Source organism: Musca autumnalis, unplaced genomic scaffold (genome assembly GCF_047663935.1).
Source record: "Musca autumnalis isolate F117 unplaced genomic scaffold, ASM4766393v1 scaffold_3, whole genome shotgun sequence".
NCBI classification, from domain to species: Eukaryota; Metazoa; Arthropoda; class Insecta; order Diptera; family Muscidae; genus Musca; species Musca autumnalis.
Genome location: NW_027411866.1, coordinates 198,597,503 through 198,618,289, shown reverse-complemented (window position 1 = coordinate 198,618,289; position 20,787 = coordinate 198,597,503). Strand labels below are relative to the sequence as shown.

The following is a 20,787-nucleotide window of genomic DNA, read 5'->3' as shown; positions in this document are numbered from 1 at the left end:
TGGATATTCCAGAAAATATATTTACCAACCTCCTCTTGCTCTTGTAAGAGATGTTGTATGGCATGTCAGATCATAAAAATCTTAATGTCCATGGTGCTATCTTGAGAATGAATTGGAAAAAATATATGTAGCTCAGATTCGGTTCCTAGGTTCCTTTCGCGGGCTGTGGTTTTCTATATATTTTATTACCTTCACATGAATTTCATGAGTAAATATTTGTTTATTATTCTTTCCTCAATATTTATCTCAAAACATTCCTAAGGAGAACACTTATAAATTCGATTAGATATTGTTGACAGTATGAGTACCGAGTTCTAGGGTTCCATACGGGAAATATAATCTTTTCCAATCACATGGCGGTCTCTGAAACTCACTGACGTTTCTGCAAACTGCAAAATTACAAAGTTTTCTTCCTCAAAATGTTAAAGTTTGTTAAAGATTTTGATATAACCGTTTAGTTCCCGATAAGGTTTTGGGGTTCACTTAGCTCAGATTCACTTTGGAACTTCAGTGTCATCTATCCTTAAAGATAAACGTTGTATCCATATCATTGTAGAGTGGTGAGAGTCTACGCTATTTCAGTACTTGCCTTTATTTGAAGTAGAAGACGTATCCCCTTTTTAAATTCATTTGGATATGCTTTCCAAAGCTGTTCTTTGAAGTATACTTGATCGCATCATAGAAATATACATAAATATATCCAATGTCAATAATTGCTTCCTCCAGAGGCCTTCAATTCTATAAAAGCCTCCTCTGCAACTCTTCTATTATTACTTCTACTCTATAGACACCTCCTCTGAAAGAAACTTTGATTTTGGAAAAAAATGTTGGGACTTGCAAAACAAACTTAAGTTCGGGTTTCCGCTTGGCAAATGTTCTTTTCTAAGCAAATATGAAAATGAACGATGTCTCCGGTGACAGACTTAATGATATTGTGTTCTCATCTCAGGATTCTAATTCAATAGTTGTCACATGCTCTTCTTTTAACAACTCTTCAAAATATTTATTCAAATCTGGGAATCTTGAAATGAAGTAATTCCTCTAACAAATCAGGAAATTTACAGATTTTGAACTGTTTTTGATTAGATGCGGTGTTCCACTTAGCACATGCTCATTTTTTTATACTACAGTGCCATCTGTTGTTGAAGATAAACTATACTCCCCCATTTAAAGTGGTGCGTGTCTATACTAATTGTGGTTATTGCTTTAAATAGGTGATAATGAAGGATTAGCCCAGATGGGCATTGCTTTAAGTAGGTGATAATGGAGGAAAAAGGCCAGATTAACAAACGGAATATGTACTCAAAACTAAGACTTTCATCTATTTCTGCAAGATGTCACATTAGAAGGTGAAGTGTCAGAGAATTTAAACAACAGTCGCTTTATTTTAGACTAAATCGATACCAAAAGGAGTGAAAGTAATAAAAAAGATATGTTCCTCGTTGCCGGAAAAACGTTTGTAGAAATTTTCTTCGATTTCAAGCAACACATTTTTTTATTAATTTTAGATTTGTACACCTATTTGACTATGTATAATACGTTTTTACGAATGTGCTTGTCACATACGCCACAATTTTAGACATTTTATCTCTCTCATCTTCCGAAAAACTAAACTATTTTTCATCATACCCGTAAAATTTATTTCTAGGCAATTTGCCATTTTTTTTTTTTGGAAAGTTTGACAGTTTTTAGCCTAAACGTACTCAGGACAGTTTGTCATACGACCATGTGTTGTGTTGTTTACAGTGTCGTGAGGGTCACCCAATTTTTGCCAGAAAAAATTAAGCCGTGCGTGAACGGATAATGCAAGATTATGTTACATACTGTGATATAGAGGCATTATTGGGTACTTCTTTCAACAACTAACATTTGATATTGCATGAACAACTGGCCGCAAAAATGGATTTTCCTCATTAGATCCAGCATAATTGGACAATCGCTCAAAAAAAAGACTCTTGTGGATTGGTGCAAAAATATTAAATAAAAAGCGATCGCGTTGCATCAAACGACATTTATAAGATCGTCACATACGACGAGTCTTGGATATATGCTTAGGAGCCCGAATCAAAACAGGAATCGACCCTTGGGTCTTCGAAAGTGATCCAAATTTAACTAAAATTGTTCATGTAAGAAGCACTTTGAAGTTTCTTCGGTAAAACTTACCGTGTGACGACTATACGGCTTTAGAAATGTAGGACGGTTAATTCTTAGTGATACAATACAATGTGTTTGTCGTACAAGAGAAGACAAATCGTTCTGCAACATGACAATGGGAGCTCTCACACATCGATGTAAACCAGCGCCTGTTTGACCGGACAAAACGTGGAATTGATTGGTCATCCACAGAACAGCCCTTACTGGGGATCCAATGACTTCATTTGATCCCAGCACATAAAGAAAAAAGTCATGGTCAACGATTTTCGTCGCCAGAAGATGCTGTAAAAGTGTTCAAAAACCATATTATGGAGGTGTCTCAATCTGAGTGGATAAACTGCTTCAACAATTGGTTTGAGCGCATGAAAAATTTTATAAATCAGGCTGGAGACTACTTAGGAAAACAATAAAACTAGTTTTGATGGTAAATATTCAATTAACTGACATAATTTCGCATATGTATTTATCTAATGAAGTGCGATACATATACTAGTTACCAAGCTTTACCTTCGTCTGCCACAAAAACATCCTAATTCGCCTGAAGATCGGCTTAACCACCCGTGAAACGTAGCGTAATGGTTGGATGCGTGGGACTTCGGTAGACTCCTAATTTTTCAATGTATATCCAAGGTCTAACAGCTCAACTCGAAAGAGAATTAATTAAATAATAGTGATATTTGGATATACATTGAAAAATTAGGAGTCTACCGAAGTCCCACGCATCCAACCATTACGCTACGTTTCACGGGTGGTTCGCCTTAATAAGGCAAAAATAAAAAATAATTTCAGCATGAGCCAGGCTGGGATTCGAACCTGGTAGAGTTGGGTCATCTAGTTCCTAGTTCCTGGTACTAGTTCCAAAGCGTATGAGTAACATCATTAAATATAACGTGTGATAGTAAGTATACGCAGTTTGTTCAAAGAAAAAAGGTGGACCATTGGAACTGCGAAGTGAACGAGATAGTTCCATATAGTTCCTTTGGCACAACTCTAGAACCTGGGTCTCCGACAACTGAGTGTCAAGGTTGCCGGCGTCTTAGCGTTTTGAGCCACCATCAACTTGTCAAAACGTAGTAGACAATAATTGATGAACAAAAACAAATCTTCTGATAAAGAGGAGCAATTACTAATGACGTAGGAAAAAAACTTACCATAGTAAGCAGGTAAAATCGCGTTTTCATTGCTGGGTTATCGATGTCTAAGATGATAATCTTAATGACATTGTATTCTTAACTCAGGATCATAATTCAATAGTTGTTACTTTCTCAAGTAGATGGCGTTTAATGATTTATTTGAAGGTATCAGATTTGTTTACTCTTTAAAATATCTATCCAAATTTATTAATGTAAACTAATTCGTTTAACAAACCAGAAAATTGACATGAGAAACCGAACTTTATTAGACATGTAACTTTTGACACTACAGTGCCACCTATTATTGAAAATAAACTATACTTACATGTCTAAAATGGTGAAAGTCTATACTAATTCAATGTGGTCATTGTTCTAAGTAGGTGATAATGACGGATTGGTCAATATTGGCAAAGGGAAATCGAAATCAAAAGTAGTAGGTTCTGATTCTCTGCAAGATGTGATATTAGAAGAGAAAATTTAAAACAACAAATGCTCCTATACTTCCAGGCCGCATCGATATCAAAGGGTTAAAGTAAGGTATACAAAGTCGTAGTCAACGATTTTCGTCGCCAAAAGATGTTGTAAAAGCGTTCAAAAACCATATTTTGGAGGTGCCTCAATCGGAGTGGATAAACTGCTTCAACAATTGGTGTGAGAGCATGAAAATGTGTATAAATGATGCTGGAGACTATCTGAAGAAAACAATAAAACATTTTTATCATGCAGCCCTCGTACAAACCTATTATGGCGACATGTTAACAAATGCAAAAATAAACGATATCTCAGGTGATAAATTTAATCACATTGTATTCTTATCTCAGGATCATAATTCAATAGTTGTTACTTTCACAAGTAGATGGCGTTTAACGATTTATTTATTTGAAGGTATCAGATTAATCTTTAAAATATCTATCCAAATTAATAATGTGAACCTCCTTTAACAAACCAGAAAATTGACATGAGAAACTCAATTTTATTAGACATGTTAGATTTGGCACTACAGTGCCACCTATTATTGAAAATATATTATCCTCCAATGTCTAAAATGGTGAAAGTCTATACTAATTCAATTGTGGTCATTGTTTTAAGTAGGTGATAATGACGGATTGTTCAATATTGGCAAAGGGAAGTCGAAATAAAAAGTAGTAGGTTCTGATTGTCTACAAGATATATTAGAAGAGGAAATTTAAAACAACAAATGCTCCTATACTTCCAGGCCGCATCGACAACAAAGGGTTAAAGTATGGAAGTAATACAAAAGGTATACAAAGTCGTAGTCAACGATTTTCGTCGCCAAAAGATGCTGTAAAAGCGTTCAAAAACCATATTTTGGAGGCGCCTCAATCGGAGTGGATAAACTGCTTCAACAATTGGTTTGAGCGCATGGAAAAATGTTTAAATCATGCTGGAGACTACTTAAGAAAACAATAAAGCTATTTTTTATGGTAGAGGATCTCTCAGGTGATAAATTTAATCACATTGTTTTATTGTCTAAGGATCATAATTCAACAGTTGTTACTTCCACAAGTAGATGCCGTTTAACGATTTATTTATTTGAAGGTATCAGATTTATCTTTAAAATATCTATCCAAATTAGTAATGTGAACCTCCTTTAACAAACCATAAAATTGACAAACTCAACTTTATTAGACATGTTAGTTTTGACACAACAGTGCCACCTATTATTGAAAATATATTATCCTCCAATGTCTAAAATGGTGAAAGTCTATACTAATTCAATTGTGGTCATTGTTTTAAGTAGGTGATAATGACGGATTGTTCAATATTGGCAAAGGGAAGTCGAAATAAAAAGTAGTAGGTTCTGATTGTCTACAAGATATATTAGAAGAGGAAATTTAAAACAACAAATGCTCCTATACTTCCAGGCCGCATCGACAACAAAGGGTTAAAGTATGGAAGTAATACAAAAGGTATACAAAGTCGTAGTCAACGATTTTCGTCGCCAAAAGATGCTGTAAAAGCGTTCAAAAACCATATTTTGGAGGCGCCTCAATCGGAGTGGATAAACTTCTTCAACAATTGGTTTGAGGGCATGAAAAAAATGTATAAATCATGCAGGAGACTACTAAGAAAACAATAAAACTATTTTTGATGGCAAATATTTGCGTTTTCATTACTGGGTCAGATAGTTATCGTGCAGACCTCGTACAAACCTAATATGGGGACATGCTAACAAATGCAAAAATGAACGATCTCTCAGGTGATAAATTTAATCACATTGTTTTCTTATCTCAGGATCATAATTCAATAGTTGTTACTTTCACAAGTAGATGGCGTTTAACGATTTATTTATTTTAAGGTATTAGATTTGTCTTTAAAATATCTATCCAAATTAGTAATGTGAACTTCCTTTAACAAACCATAAAATTGACAAACTCAACTTTATTAGACATGTTACTTTAGACACTACAGTGCCACCTATTATTGAAAATATATTATCCTCCAATGTCTAAAATGGTGAAAGTCTATACTAATTAATTGGGGGGTCATTGCTTTAAGTAGGTGATAATGACGGACTGGTGAATATTGGCAAAGGGCAATCGAAATCAAAACTAGTAGGTTCTGATTCTCTGCAAGATGTGATATTAGAAGAGGAAATTTAAAACAACAAAAGCTCCTCTATTTCCAGGCCACATCGACAACAGAGAGTTAAAGTAAGAAAGAAATACAAAAGGTACATTCTTCCTACTTTACTTTACAGCATTTTTATACCCTCAGCATTTATGCTAACGAGGGTATATACACTTTCATACGGGCAAAATGTGCCTCATCAAAATAATGGTTTAAGACCCCAAGTATGTTTGGACGAAATGTGTTTCAGACAATTTGACTGGCTGGAGCGCACAATAACTCTCGAACGGATTAACCGATTCGGTCCAAAATTTGGCCTTCGTAATATTTTGTCCAAACTTAGTTCGAAGATGGGTTATATCGGTCCACTCCTTCCGGTACCTCCCCCACAAAAGTTCGAAAATGTTCGGAAAATTTGTGCGCGCGATAACTCTTGAAGGAAATAACCGATTTGGTCCATACTTTGTACATCGTCCAATTTATACCAGACATAAATGAGGTTTCAATATGGACTCAATCGTTCCACCCCTTCGGGTACCACCCACACAAAATTTTGAAAAAGTTCAGTTTAGGATCTGTTCTCGAATCGCTTTGATTTTTGTTGTAACAACTTGTATTCACTACCCCCATACGACGGTACAAGTTTCATCAGGAGCAAGTCCATACTTCCTGAACAAATAGACTGCAAGGTGCAAAAAAAAACCCCTATGGCACCGTATGTAGTGGTTGGAGCGCAAGATAACTCTCGAACGGATCTGCCGATTCGATCCAAATTATGGCCTTCGTAATAATTTGGTTCAAACTTAGTTTACGTTGGAAGGTAAGCCATATCGGTCCACTCCTTCAGGTACCTCCACCACACAAGTTCAAAAATGTTCGGAAAAATTGTGCGGATGATAACTCTTGAAGGCAGTGACCGAATTGGTCCATATTTTACACATCCTAATATATCTACCAGATATAGATCAGGTTCGACTATGGACGATATTTGTCCACTCCTATGGGTACCTCCCACACAAAATTTCGGATAAATTCACTTTAAGACCTGCTCTCGAATCACTTTGATTTTTGTTGAAGCAACTTGCATTCGCTGCCTCAATTACGACAGTAAAAGTTTTTTTCCGGGGCAAGTCCATACTTCTTTAGAACACAGCCCGAACGGCGTAAAAACCCGCTGTGGCAACCTGTGTGTTGACTGTAGAGCTCGAACCGAATACAGTGTTCGTCCACACTTTGGATATCGTAATATTTGAATATTAGATGAAATTCGAAGGTGGTGCTTATAGGTCCACTCCTTGCGGTACCTCCCACACAAAGTTCGAAAATATTCGCTAAAATGGTATGCGCGATATCTCATAAACGTAGCAACAGATTTGGTCCAAAATTTGGATCTCTAAATATTTTGTCCAATAGGGCCCAAAATGTGAGCCCTATCGAACCAATCCTTGGGGTACCAATGTTCAAAATATTAGTGTGTTTAAGGGTCTGTTCGAGGATCCTTTGTAAATTTTTACCGAATGTTTTCCTAGTGGCCCTGTTTACAGCGATATTATGGCTTTCGTAGGCAAGTATGGTACAAAAGCCCTATCTATCTATTTCCCCCATAAATTTTTGAGCTTTAATCCAATTTTTGTCGGTTCATACGCCCAAAATTTTGAAAACCCCATAAATACATATGTTTTTTTGGGAAAAGGTGTTTCAATCCACACAGGCTAAGGGTATATCTCTGTCGGCAAAGCCGACTGATACTTTTTACTTGTTTTTTTTTTTTCTTATGTGATAGTTTTGGGTCGTTGAAAAGTTATCATTGATGATTTTCCATTAAAAGAGTAATTTTCATAGAAAATTGGGAAGAAATACAAACTTTCCTATCCAACCTACTGTACTATTATTAATAATAATAATAACATTTTACACTGTGAATTGACTTGTTTAAACCTTTGAGATAAATGTACTCTCCATGGAAGATATGTATGTACATTTCTAATAGATTTTCCCCACTTCATACCACTTTGGTATCCTTCCCTTGCATTTATATGCCTCTCTTTTCTTTCTCAATTAATAGTTGAACTAAAAGATGCATATTTATCACAATTTATGATGTTTTAAAGATATTAAAATTTGATACAATTTTTCTTCTTTATTTTCTTTTTGTCCCTCATTAAATGCAACACTAAAAAGGTTGGCTGGCTGGAAGGTTCGTTGGTTGGATGGTTGGGTATTAAATCAAAAGAGGTACATTAAACATACAATGATGAAGGTGGTGATAATGATACTGCTGAGGCTTAGCACACAGCCGGTAGGTTTCCCACAAAAGTGGTCATAGGTCAAGCCTACAACAATGGCTTAAAGGAAAAAAAAAATAAAATAAACTTTCATTGCATGACATTCATTAAATATTCAAATCGAAAAGATGATGATGATCAAGGCATCAATGATGACCTCGAAATAAAGAAAGAAAATAAAAACAACTTTTTGTTAAAGAAGCAGCAACAATGATGATTGAAAGAAAACATTTTGGAGTGAAAGAAAAAAAAGTAGTTTAGGAACCAAAATATGTTAATAAAATATCGCTTCTTCTTTGAAATTCCTCTTATTTGAGTTGAAGATGACTTGTAAAATGTTTTAATATTATTTTTTAAACAAAATTTGTGTAAATTTGTATTTTGATGAGAGGGGAAGTTTTGTTGTTGTCGATCAATAACTCTACCAATAACCAGAAAAAAACAACACGAAACGAAATACCGGCAACCAACAGGTGCATTATTAAAATGAATTTCTATGGAATTCCAATGTTGTGGCTGGTTGGTTGGTTGTTGGTTCGATGGATGGATGATGGGGTCTCTGCTTGGCTACTACTATGTTTTATAGCTATGAATGAATAATTTTTGTTTAGTTGTTATTGTTGCTGGCTGGAAACCTGTTTCATCCGAAATAAAAATGATTATAGCCAGATATGAATGTATGTTTGTTAGGTTATTTTGCTGCTACTGCTTTTATAATTTTTTTCTTTTGCTTTTTAGTTCAAAAGATGCACGAAATGTTACTCCATTGTACTGGGGGTACAGAATACATAGGTGCATACATTATTATTATTATTTCTTTATAATTTCGAGTCAGATTGCAAATTCATTTTAAATTGCTTAGATGTCATTAAATATTTCACAAATCTAAGCAGCAAATGTTTGCCTTAGAAGAAGCTGCAAAATATGAATAATTGCTTTTTAATGTCATCATTGTTTATTTTGGCATTTTTATAATGACCATAATTAATTGTTAAATGCAATATGTTTTTTTTTTCTAAATCGCTGTCATATATATGACATATATATGAGGTAATTTGCTAATTAATTGGACATATTATTTTATTATATCAATTGAAAAATCTGAAAAAATAAGATCAAGATTTTGTTATAACAAATCATACGGAGAGTAAAATTTGTTTCACTTTTCTAAATTACCTAAAATGTTTAGGTAAATATTGCCAGCCGAGAAAATTTGTTGCAACTTTTTTTTATTATTTTTATGTGTTTTTTTCAAAATAGTCAGGCTTAATCACATAGTCGTTGTTTTAATATTTTATTAAAACTAGTTTAATTTATTTTTAATTTATTACGATATTTAAAAGTGGTAAGGCAGGGAAGACTACTGTTTCGGATCTCGCCACAGATCCTCGACAGTTCCCTTGTTTTTCAGCAAGAAACTTTTCATACCCAAGTGTCGCTCAAATAGGTACGTGTCCAAAGAAACACTTTGATTGATAATTTCTTTGACACTACCTAAACCCGAACAACTTCACTTGCAAAGTGCAAAGGTAGTGCCAATAAATTCTCAATCAGAGTATCTTTTGGACCCGTATCTATTTGAGCGAGCAATTGACACTTATAAAGTATAAAAATTTTCTTTTAGTTTGGTTGCGGTTTTGTAGTTTGTCGGAGGTTAAAACATCAGGGGGATTATTCTGTATTGCGATGCGTTTGCGTTTGGTATTTTGTTAGCGCAAGATATTTGGGTTAGCGCACGATTTTGACATACGTTTTTTTATTACAGATTGCGGCGATGCCAGAAAGGAAAAAGAAACAAAAATAGTTGCGAAAGGACATACGAAAACGAATTAGAGACGCATTTAATTTCCTTACGCATCGCATTTTTCTTACGCATCGCAATAGAGAGTAACCCCCCTGGTCTCCAGCTTCACCCCAGTGAATGAAAGTCTCGCTGCAATTCGATTAAAAGCAAAATTCTTCAACATTAGCTTTATTTGCGCTCCTGGTCCCACTGAAGGTAAGGACGAACAGACCAAAGATATATTTTACGAACGCTTAGAAGAAACTTATGACCGTTGGCCTGCCCATGACATTCAAATTATACTCGGCGATTTTAATGCCAAAATTGGAAAGGAGAATATCTTTGGCCCAACAGTCGGGAAATTCAGTCTCCACAGCGAAACATCTGACAATGGTATGAGGCTGATAGACTTTGCAGCTGCAAGAAAGATGGTAGTTAGCAGTACCAGATTTAAGCATCTCGATATTCATAAGGGCAACTGGCTGTCGCCAGATCAAAGAACAAGAAATAAAATTGATCACGTTGTGATAAATGGAAAACATGCATCAAGCGTGTTGGATGCACGATCGTTTCGAGGTGCAAACATAGACTCGGACCACTACTCTGTTGCAGCAAAGGTTCGTACCAGATTAAACGTAGCAAACAAAGTGCGAACAGACACATCACGAAAGTTGGACATCGGTAAGCTGCAATCACAACAGATAGCCACAGCACATTCCACTCAACTGGCCCAACTGCTTAATCAAAGCACTCCTCGTCCCGATAACATATCAGGACAATGGCAAAACATTGCCCACTCAATGCAAACAGTCGCAAAATCAGTACTTGGATACCAGAGACCTCCACCAAGGAATTCATGGTATGACCAGGAGTGTCGTGCTGCTACCGAAGAGCAAAATGCGGTATATAGGGCTACTTTACAATCAGTAGCAACGCGTAGCGCACGAGAGAGGTATCGGGAGAAAAGGAGAGAGGAGAAACGTCTTTTCCGCAGGAAAAAGTGAGAGATGGAAAAGCGGGAGTGTGAACAAATTGAGATGTACAGAAGACAGAATGAAGTCCGAAAATTCTACCAAAGAGTGAAACATCAAACTGATGGCTTTGGAACTGGCACATCCTCCTGTAGAGACCAGCAAGGTAATCTGGTAACTGATACAGATAGTGTGCTAAGGATATGGAAAGAGCATTTTTCCAAACTGTTGGTATCCAAAAGCAGCGAAGTCGACGGTGATACCACAGATACAATCCCAGAAGATGGTATTGAATGCATTGATGCTCAAAATAAAAAAGAGGGTAAAGTAGTGAGAGAATCACAAGAAAGTTTGTATCAGCATTCAGTGGTTGCTAGACCTGTGACCAGTAAACATGTGGCGGGTGTGTGCGGTTTTGTTCAGTGTCCCCACTAAAATTATGCGTATATCCATGCACATGTTTACTTGTCGGCTGCTCAACGACGACTGATTGTTATTCTCACATACGTTAACGTATATGGATGATCTTGGCTGATTGAATGTATACCACCCGGCCAAGATGAGGTAAAGACAGCAATAGACCGGTTGAAGAATAATTAGGCAGCAGTAGCTGATGGCCTACCAGCCGAGCTGTTTAAAACCGCAGGCGACACGCGGATAAGGTGTATGCATCAGCTAGTTAGCTCCATCTGGCAGGAAGAACGCGTATCCGACGATTGGAACCTGAGCATCCTGTGTCCCGTCCATAAGAAAGAAGATAAGACTTTATGCTCCAACTACATTGGCATAAGTCTTCTCCCTATCGCCTACAAGATAGTGTCAGGGATATTGTGCGAACGACTAAAGCCCATGGTCAACGAAATAATTGGACCATACCAATGCGGCTTTAGACCTGGCAAGTCCACCACTGACCAGATATTTACCCTGCGGCAAATTCTGGAGAAGACCCAAGAGATGCAGATTGACACATACCACCTTTTTGTCGATTATAAAGCAGCCTTCGACAGACCGCCACGTTCAAAGGTATTCCAAGCCATGTCTGAATTTGGTATCCCCGCAAAGCTCATTCGGCTTTGTAATATGACTCTAACTGACACAAGATCTTCAGTTAAAATAGGAAAGAAACTCTCCGAAGAGTTCTGTACCAAAAGAGGTTTCAGGCAAGATGACAGTCTTTCGTGTGATCTTTTCAACATCCTACTAGAAAAGGTTTTACGAGAGGCAAACGTCAAAAGAAGTGGCACAATTTACACCAATAGCCACATGTTACATGCTTATGCTGATGATATAGACATCATGGAATGATCAGTAAAAGAAGTAACGGGTACCCCTTTATGAAGGTCGAAGGAGAATCTGTTAAAATGGGTCTGGCGGTAAACGGCGAGAAGACAAAACTGATGGTGTCGACGCGCAATGCTGGCGTAATCCCACGGCAGCGGTTTCTTACGTACCGGATTGACCCGAAACCGAAAGTGTTTCGGCCAGCGGCTGCCAACCCAGCATTATATGCTGCTACAACAACAACAACGCACAATGCGTCCATTGAGATCGGACCAACTGTTGAAGTTGGTTCCTATAATTTTGAGGTAGTAAAAGACTTTGTATACCTCGGCACCGCCGTAAACACAACAAACGAAATCGGTTGTGAAATAAAAAGAAGAATTATATTGGCCAACAGATGCTACTTTGGCTTAAGTAAGGACTTTAAAAACAAAGCCACAACTCGTCAAACAAAAATAACACTATACAAAACACTGATACTACCCGTGCTGATGTATGGTTCCGAAGCCTGGGTACTTGCGCAAGCAGATACGGCAGTGCTTAGCGTGTTTGAGAGAAAAATTCTTTGAAAGATCTACGGACCAATCTGCGTTGACGGTGAACATCGACGTCGTATGAACCACGAGCTGTATCTGCTATACAACGACATCAATATAATTAAACGTATCGAGATGCAGCGATTGCGTTGACTAGGCCATATCATGAGAATGAGCGATGATGAACCCGCTAAAAAGGCATATTAAATCGGGCCGCATTGCGGTGCACGCAGAATTGGCAGGCCAAAGAATAGATGGCGCATGCAAGTGGATGAAGAGATGACAAGGCGCGGTATTTCAAAAAGCGAAGCACGAAACAGAGAGAATTGGAGATCTTTTCTTAGTTCGGTCTATAGAACAAATGTTCTGTAATGGGCCAGCTAAGTAAGTCAGTAATTTGTGATTTATTTAATTCTTTTATATTTTTTGTTTATTTTTTTATTTTTATTTTTTTACTATTTCTTATTTATTACGTTTTATTAATTTTATAATTTTTATTATTGTTATTATTTGTTATGATTTTCATTCATAGACTGAGGATATATAACAGACAGATTGTATTGTTTTTTATTTTTATTTATTTATTTTTTTTTAAATTATATTATTCATTTTTCTTTTTATTTCTTTCAATTTTTAAACTGTATTTATTATACCCTCAGCATTTATGCTAACGAGGGTATATACACTTTCATACGGGCAAAATGTGCCTCATCGAAATAATGGTTTTAGACCCCAAGTATGTTTGGACGAAATGTGTTTCAGGCAATTTGGAGTCGATTGAGCAAGGTCCGTCCTTCTGTCTGTCTGGCTGGCTGGAGCGCACGATAACTCTCGAACGGATGAACCGATTCGGATAAAATTTTGGCGTTCGTAATATTTTGCCCAAACTTAGTTTAAGTTCGAAAATGGGCTATATCGGTCCACTCCTTCCGGTACCTCCCAAAAGTTCGAAATATTTCGGAAATTTTGTGCGCACGATAACTCTTGAAGGGAGTAACCGATTTGGTCCATACTTTGCCCATCGTGAAATGTGTACCAGACTTAGATAAGGTTTCAATATGGACTCAGTCGGTTCACTCCTTCGGGTACCTCCCACACAAAATTTCGGAGAAGTTCAGTTTAATGCCATCTCTCGAATCGGGTTGATTTTAGTTTTAGCAACTTGTATTCACTGCCCCCCATACGACGGTACAAGTTTCATTAGGGGCAAGTCCATACTTTCTGAGAAAATAGCATGAAAGTTGCAAAAAAACCCCTATGACACCGGGTTAGGTGGTTGGAGCGCAAGATAACTCTAGACCGGATCTGCCGATTCGGTCCAACATTTGGCCTTAGTAATATTTTGTCCAAACATAGTGTAAGTTCGAAGATAAGCCATATCGGTGTACTCCTTCAGGTACCTCCCCCACAAAAGTTTAAAAATGTTCGGAAAAATTGTTCGTACGGCAACTCTTGAAGGAAGTGGACGAATTGGTCCATACTTTACACATCCTAATATATCTACCAGATATAGATCAAGTTCGAATATGGACTATATTTGTCCACTCCATCCGGTACCTCCCACACAAAATTTCGGATAAGTTCACTTTAAGACCTGCTCTCGAATCACTTTGATTTTTGTTGAAGCGATTTGCATTCGCTACCTCCATTACGACGGTAAAAGTTTTTTCAGGAGCAGGTCCATATTTCTTGGGAAAACATCCCGAAAGGTGTAAAAAGCCCCATATCACCATATGTGGCTCTCGAACTGTTCTACCGATTTGGTGCAACATTTGGTCTTCCTCATATTTTATCCAAACTTAGTTTCATGGGGCAATTACCGGTCCCCAATTTCCGGTACTTATCCCCAATATTTAAAAAATGCCACTAAAATGTTAGGACTATATCACTTGAATGGTGCAACCAATTTGGTCCAAACTTTGGATCTCCTACTATGTTGTCATCATTTAGTTTAACTTCTAAAATGGCCCATATCGGTCCTCCCTAAGGGTACCTCTCCACAAAAGTTCAACATTTGTGTTAATTCCTAATCCACATTTTTGTCGGCAAGTTCAAATTTTGAAAAGTGCCACAAAATTCTGAGGAGACGCTAAATGCATTTTATCTGTCCGTAGATGAAGGTTTCAATTCACATTGGCTGAGGGTATACCTCTGTCGGCAAAGCCGACTGACACTTTTTTACTTGTTACATTTTTTATTTTATTCAATTTTGTATTGATTTCTTTTATTTTTAAATTTGAGGTTGAATATTTCTCTTCATATTTTTATAGTTCTGTTATTTTTTTATTTCTTTTATTTTTATTATTTTCTTATAAAAATAAGGTTTTTGTTACTGTTTTATTTTCTTATTTTTACAATTTTTTTTTATTTTATTAATTTTTTTATTCAATTTTGTATTGATTTTTATCATTATTAATTTTTATGTTTCATTTAATATTAATATTATTTTTTGAGGAATATTTTTTATTATTTTATCTTTTTATTTGTATTATTTTTTATTTGATTTATTTTTTATTTATTTTTAGTTTATTTAACAATGGTAAAGTCTGGTAGAATTTATAAGGCCCTAATACAACTTTTTTTTACATTTTTTATTTTATTCAAGTTTGTATTGATTTCTTTTATTTTTAAATTTGTAGTTATATTCTTTCATTTTTATTTAAATTTTGGGTCTATTTCTTTAATTTTATACCATAATTTTTTATTTTCTCATTATTATTTTTTCTGTGGAATAGTTTTTATGATTTATTTAATTCTTTTATATTTCATGCTTATTATTTTCTTATTTTTATATTGTTGATATATAACAGACAGATTGTGTTTTATTTGTTTCGAGAAACAAAATGTTATTAAAAGAGAGGATGAATATTTCTCTTCATATTTTTTAGTTCTTTTAATCGTATATTTAATTCTATTATTTTTATTATTTTCTTATAAAAATAAAATATTCGTTACTATTTTATTTTCTTATTTTAAATTTATTTATTCATTTTTTTTCTTTTATTCAATTTTGTATTGATTTTATTATTATTAATTTTTATGTTTTTATTATTAATTTAATATTAGTATTATTTTTTTGAGGAATATTTTATTTATTTATTTATTTATTTATTTATTTATTTATTTATTTATTTATTTATTTACTTATTTATTTATTTATTTATTTATTTATTTATTTATTTATTTATTTATTTATTTATTTATTTATTTATTTATTTATTTATTTATTTATTTATTTATTTATTTATTTATTTATTTATTTATTTATTTATTTTTTATATATTTTATTATTTATTTATTTATTTATTTTTATTTTTTATATTTATTTGTATTGTTTTTAATTTTTATGTTTTTATTATTCTTAATTTTAAAATTAATTTTAATATTAATTTTTTTGAGAAATATTTTTATGATTTTATTTAAATATAATGGACTTTTTATTTGTATTATTATTATTTTATATTTGCTTAATTCATTTTATTTTAACGTTTATTTATTATTTTTTATTATTCATTTCATTTATTAATTTCATCTTTATTAAATTCTGGGTTTATTTCTTTGTTATTATTTATTTTATTCTATTTTTTCGGTAAAATAATTTTTATGATTTTATTTAATTCTTTTATATTTGATGTTTATTATTTTTTATTTTTATTATTTTTGTCAGTCTTATTATTTTTTATTATTTGTCATTACTTTTAATTTTTATAAAATTTTATTATTTTTAATTTCGATTTTTTTATTTATTATTTTTTTATTTTTATTAAGTCGTGTTATTTTTTATTTTTTGTTATTTTTTAATGTTGGTTGTATATAATATTAGTATTATTTTTTTGAGGAATATTTTATTTATTTATTTATTTATTTATTTATTTATTTATTTATTTATTTATTTATTTATTTATTTATTTATTTATTTATTTATTTACTTATTTATTTATTTATTTATTTATTTATTTATTTATTTATTTATTTATTTATTTATTTATTTATTTATTTATTTATTTATTTATTTTTTATTTATTTATTTTTATTTAATAATAGTTATAAGCCCCTAATACAATTTTTTTATTTTATTTTTTATTCAATTTGGTATTGATTTCTTTTATTTTTAAATTTGTATTTATATTCTTTTATTTTTAATTTTTTATTTTTATTTTTTTATATTTATTTGTATTGTTTTTAATTTTTATGTTTTTATTATTATTAATTTTAAAATTAATTTTAATATTAATTTTTTTGAGAAATATTTTTATGATTTTATTTAAATATAATGGACTTTTTTATTTGTATTATTATTATTTTATATTTTCTTAATTCATTTTATTTTAACGTTTATTTATTATTCATTTTATTTAGTAATTTCATCATTATTAAATTCTGGGTTTATTTCTTTTATTTATATGTTATTATTTATTTTATTCTATTTTTTCGGTAAAATAATTTTTATGATTTTATTTAATTCTTTTATATTTGATGTTTATTATTTTTATTATTTTTGTCAGTCTTATTATTTTTTATTATTTGTCATTATTTTTAATTTTTATAAAATTTTATTATTTTTAATTTCAATTTTTTTATTTATTATTTTTTATTTTTATTAATTCGTGTTATTTTTTATTTTTATTATTTTTTAATGTTGGTTGTATATAATTCGCATATACATTTCCAAATAACAGTGGTAAAGTCTGACTGAATTTAATAGACACGATGTTGAATGTGAACCACACCTAAACATCAAGTTCTTTCCGGGTTTTCATTTGACATTTCTCTATATCAGACTATTATTATTCAAATAGTGCACTATGATATCCCCAGAATCTTGGAGGAAATTTTTACTATGACAAATGTTCAAATTTAAAGTAAATCACACAAAAAGTCTCAGGATGAAGTCTCATAATAGGAAATTTTGAAATATCTTTGTCAGTACACTGTAATACCTTATCGTTTAAAAGTGATACCCTTTACTACAATGCCCAAAATAAATATATCTTGACAAATAAGTTCCAAACCCATGTTACGCTGCCTTTAATCAAACAACAAATACCAATAAACGAAAATGAAAGGGAATGCAAGTGTGTTATCAATCCCAAAACGAAATCATAAATAAACAAAATCCGTTAAAATTCCTAGAGGAAGGGGACACTGTTGTTTACCTTTGCCACCTGATAAGATATGGCAAAGTAATGCAACATGTTGCAATATCAGTCAGCCCAACCAACTGGCCTGGCTTTTCTCTGCAGACGAACAAAGTAACCAGACAAATGTCAACATAAATGAAATTTTGTGGAAAAATGAGGCATTTTCTTCGATATTATGTTGTGTGAGTGTGCCGCCCAGCAAATGCTTCTTTTCACAAGAACGAAAACTGATATGAAGCCCTACAGAAAAAAATATGCGCGCTTTTCCATTTCAAAAACAAACAACAAAAAATATCAATTGCGACAACGGCCAATGGTCTGAGATATGATGACGATGATGATGACAGTCAGCCAACCAGCCTATATGTGGTTGCTTTGACAAATGGGCTTAAGGGCACAACCACAGGTTTTTTTACAAAAAGGTAGTAGATGATATGTTAAGACTAAACTGTGGACGAGACAGGTAATGTAACGATTTCCACAGATAAGATAATAACGCAATGCAATCGTCTGTCTCCGTATCTCTTTTGCTGGCTAGCTGGATGGAACATTTGTATGAGCGATGATGTTTATGTTGTTACAACTAAAAACAGGTTGAGGTTAAATCCCAGATAGTTTGATAATCATAAACAAGCAAAAAAACCAACACAAACTGTAAGAGTTTTTTTTTTATAAAAATATACGACACTACAATTATCACATTGTGAAAATTGTTTGAATCGAAATCGAAATGTTAGACGATTAAAGGTATTAACTAAATACGATTGCTTCATATCAATGCAATGTTGGTTTTGTTTTATCAAATTTGGTAACGTTTTTTGGGTCACTTGTGTTTTTCTATTTGGGGTATTGAGTACACGAAATTGGGGCAAAGTAAATGAGAATATAAATGCATGAAATACAATATTCGTTTCTGGAACTGTTACAAAATAAAGTGTAAAATCCTTTTGCGGAAGGAAGACCTTCTAAAAGTCTTCAATCTATAGAAGACCTCGTAAAGGTCTTCTATACATAGAAGACATCCTAAAGACCTTATATAGATACAAAACCTCCCAAAGGTCTTCCACAGATAGAAGACCTTTTAAAGGTATTTTGTAGATAGCAGACCTTCTTACGGTCTCCTAAAAGTCTTTTATACTATCCTAAGGATAGATCTCCTTAAGGTTTTCTATAGATACAAGACCTCCAAAAGATAAAGGACCTCCTAAATGTCTTCTATAAATAAAATACCTCCCAATTGTATTCGTTGGGACTATAAAATTCACCCCCACACTTCAAAAATCATATAATTAAAATAAATGACACAACACAAATTGTTGTAAAATTTATTCAATATCAGTGTTTTGAACCTTTAGCTATAAATTTAATTGTAAAAAAGTATGAATTTCAATGCAGAAATGGAAATTTCTATTACTAAATTTGTTGGTGGCAACGCATCTGAAGTTAGGTTGCTTTCCTAGTCGATCCCTTGGTATTTAGTCTTCATTGGAGCTGCAAAAAAATTCCCGCAGTGAATGATCGGTGCAGCCCCTGTAAAACGTTACCGCACGATTTTCGATTTTTTTTAATAGCCATACTATCATAGTATAAATCATGCTAGAGGGTATAAAATTAGACCCGGTCGAACATTAGGCCTTTTACACTTCTTTTTGCAATAATAAGCTGACAGATTATTATAAGAAAGGTTGAATTTTTTAGTTCTTTCAATTTTCTAATTTTTATTTTCATATAATTACAATTTCCTTTACACTGTGTGTAATTTTTTGAGTCAAGTTTTATTAACCATATTCACACACCAGATTCACACTGTTATAGAACACCAAAAATGAGAAGACACGTGCCTCGCCGTTTTTTCGTATCTCATCAACTTTCACGGTTATAGGCCTCCAAAGGTTTGAGGCTTTGATGTAAAAAGGGTCATATAGTCAGGACTATATCTTCCAAACGGTTAGGAAATTTGAATTTATCTCAGAGGCAAAGTTGTAGCTCTTGTCTTAAAGAACAAATATTGTGAACACATATAATCCATCAAACTTCATCTGCAAGGTCAAAATCGCCATGGTCAAATTTCCTTTAAAAATTTTTCTCAAGTTTTGTTATACAGCTATCAAACCGATCAAATTTGAAGCAAACAACCAATTACAAAAATGTCCCTCAGATCTCAATAAACATCTACCTAGAATATACGAACTCTGTTGAAACGGATCTTAATGGTCAAAATAGCAAAACAATCCTCTTTTCTTGGCTTCTGCTCCATAGATACTATACCGTTCAAAATTCAAGAAAATAGCAAAAAACTTTTGAAAATATTTAATGTTTACACTTTTTTCTCCGACTCTGGTCCAAAAAGATACGCAACCGCCCAAAAATTAAGTCAACTACAAAAATGTACCTTAGATTTCAAAAAACAAGTTTCTAGAACAAATGAAGATTCTAGGAACGATTCTTCAAGCTCAAAATTCGATTATTTACCATTATACATTCCTGTTCAGGTCCGTAAATAACAAACCTTTCAAATTTCCTTGAGTTTTAAACAGTTTGTTAGTTTGCTATTTTAGCCATTAAGATCCGTTTCTACCGAGTTCGTATATTCTAGAAAGATGTTTATTGAGATCTGAGGTACATTTTTGTAGTTGGTCGTTTGCTTCAAATTTGATCGATTTGATAGCTGTATAACAAAACTTGAGAAACAATTTTTAAGGAAGTTTGATGGATTATATGAGTTCACAATATTTGTTCTTTAAGACAAGAGCTACAACTTTGCCTCTGATATGAATTCAAATTTCCTAACGGTTTGGAAGATATAGTCCTGACTAAATGACCCTTTTTACATGAAAGCCTCAAACCTTTGCAGGCCTACAACCGCGAAAGTTGATGAGATACGAAAAAACGGAGAGACACGTGTCTTCTC

At 33.2% G+C, this 20,787-nt stretch overlaps 1 protein-coding gene across 2 annotated transcripts in view; it reads right to left on the bottom strand.

Annotated features, from left to right (window-relative positions):
- Positions 1 to 20,787, bottom strand: part of baz (par-3 family cell polarity regulator) — a 235,640-nt gene that overhangs the window by 110,039 nt on the left and 104,814 nt on the right. The window lies entirely within an intron of this gene.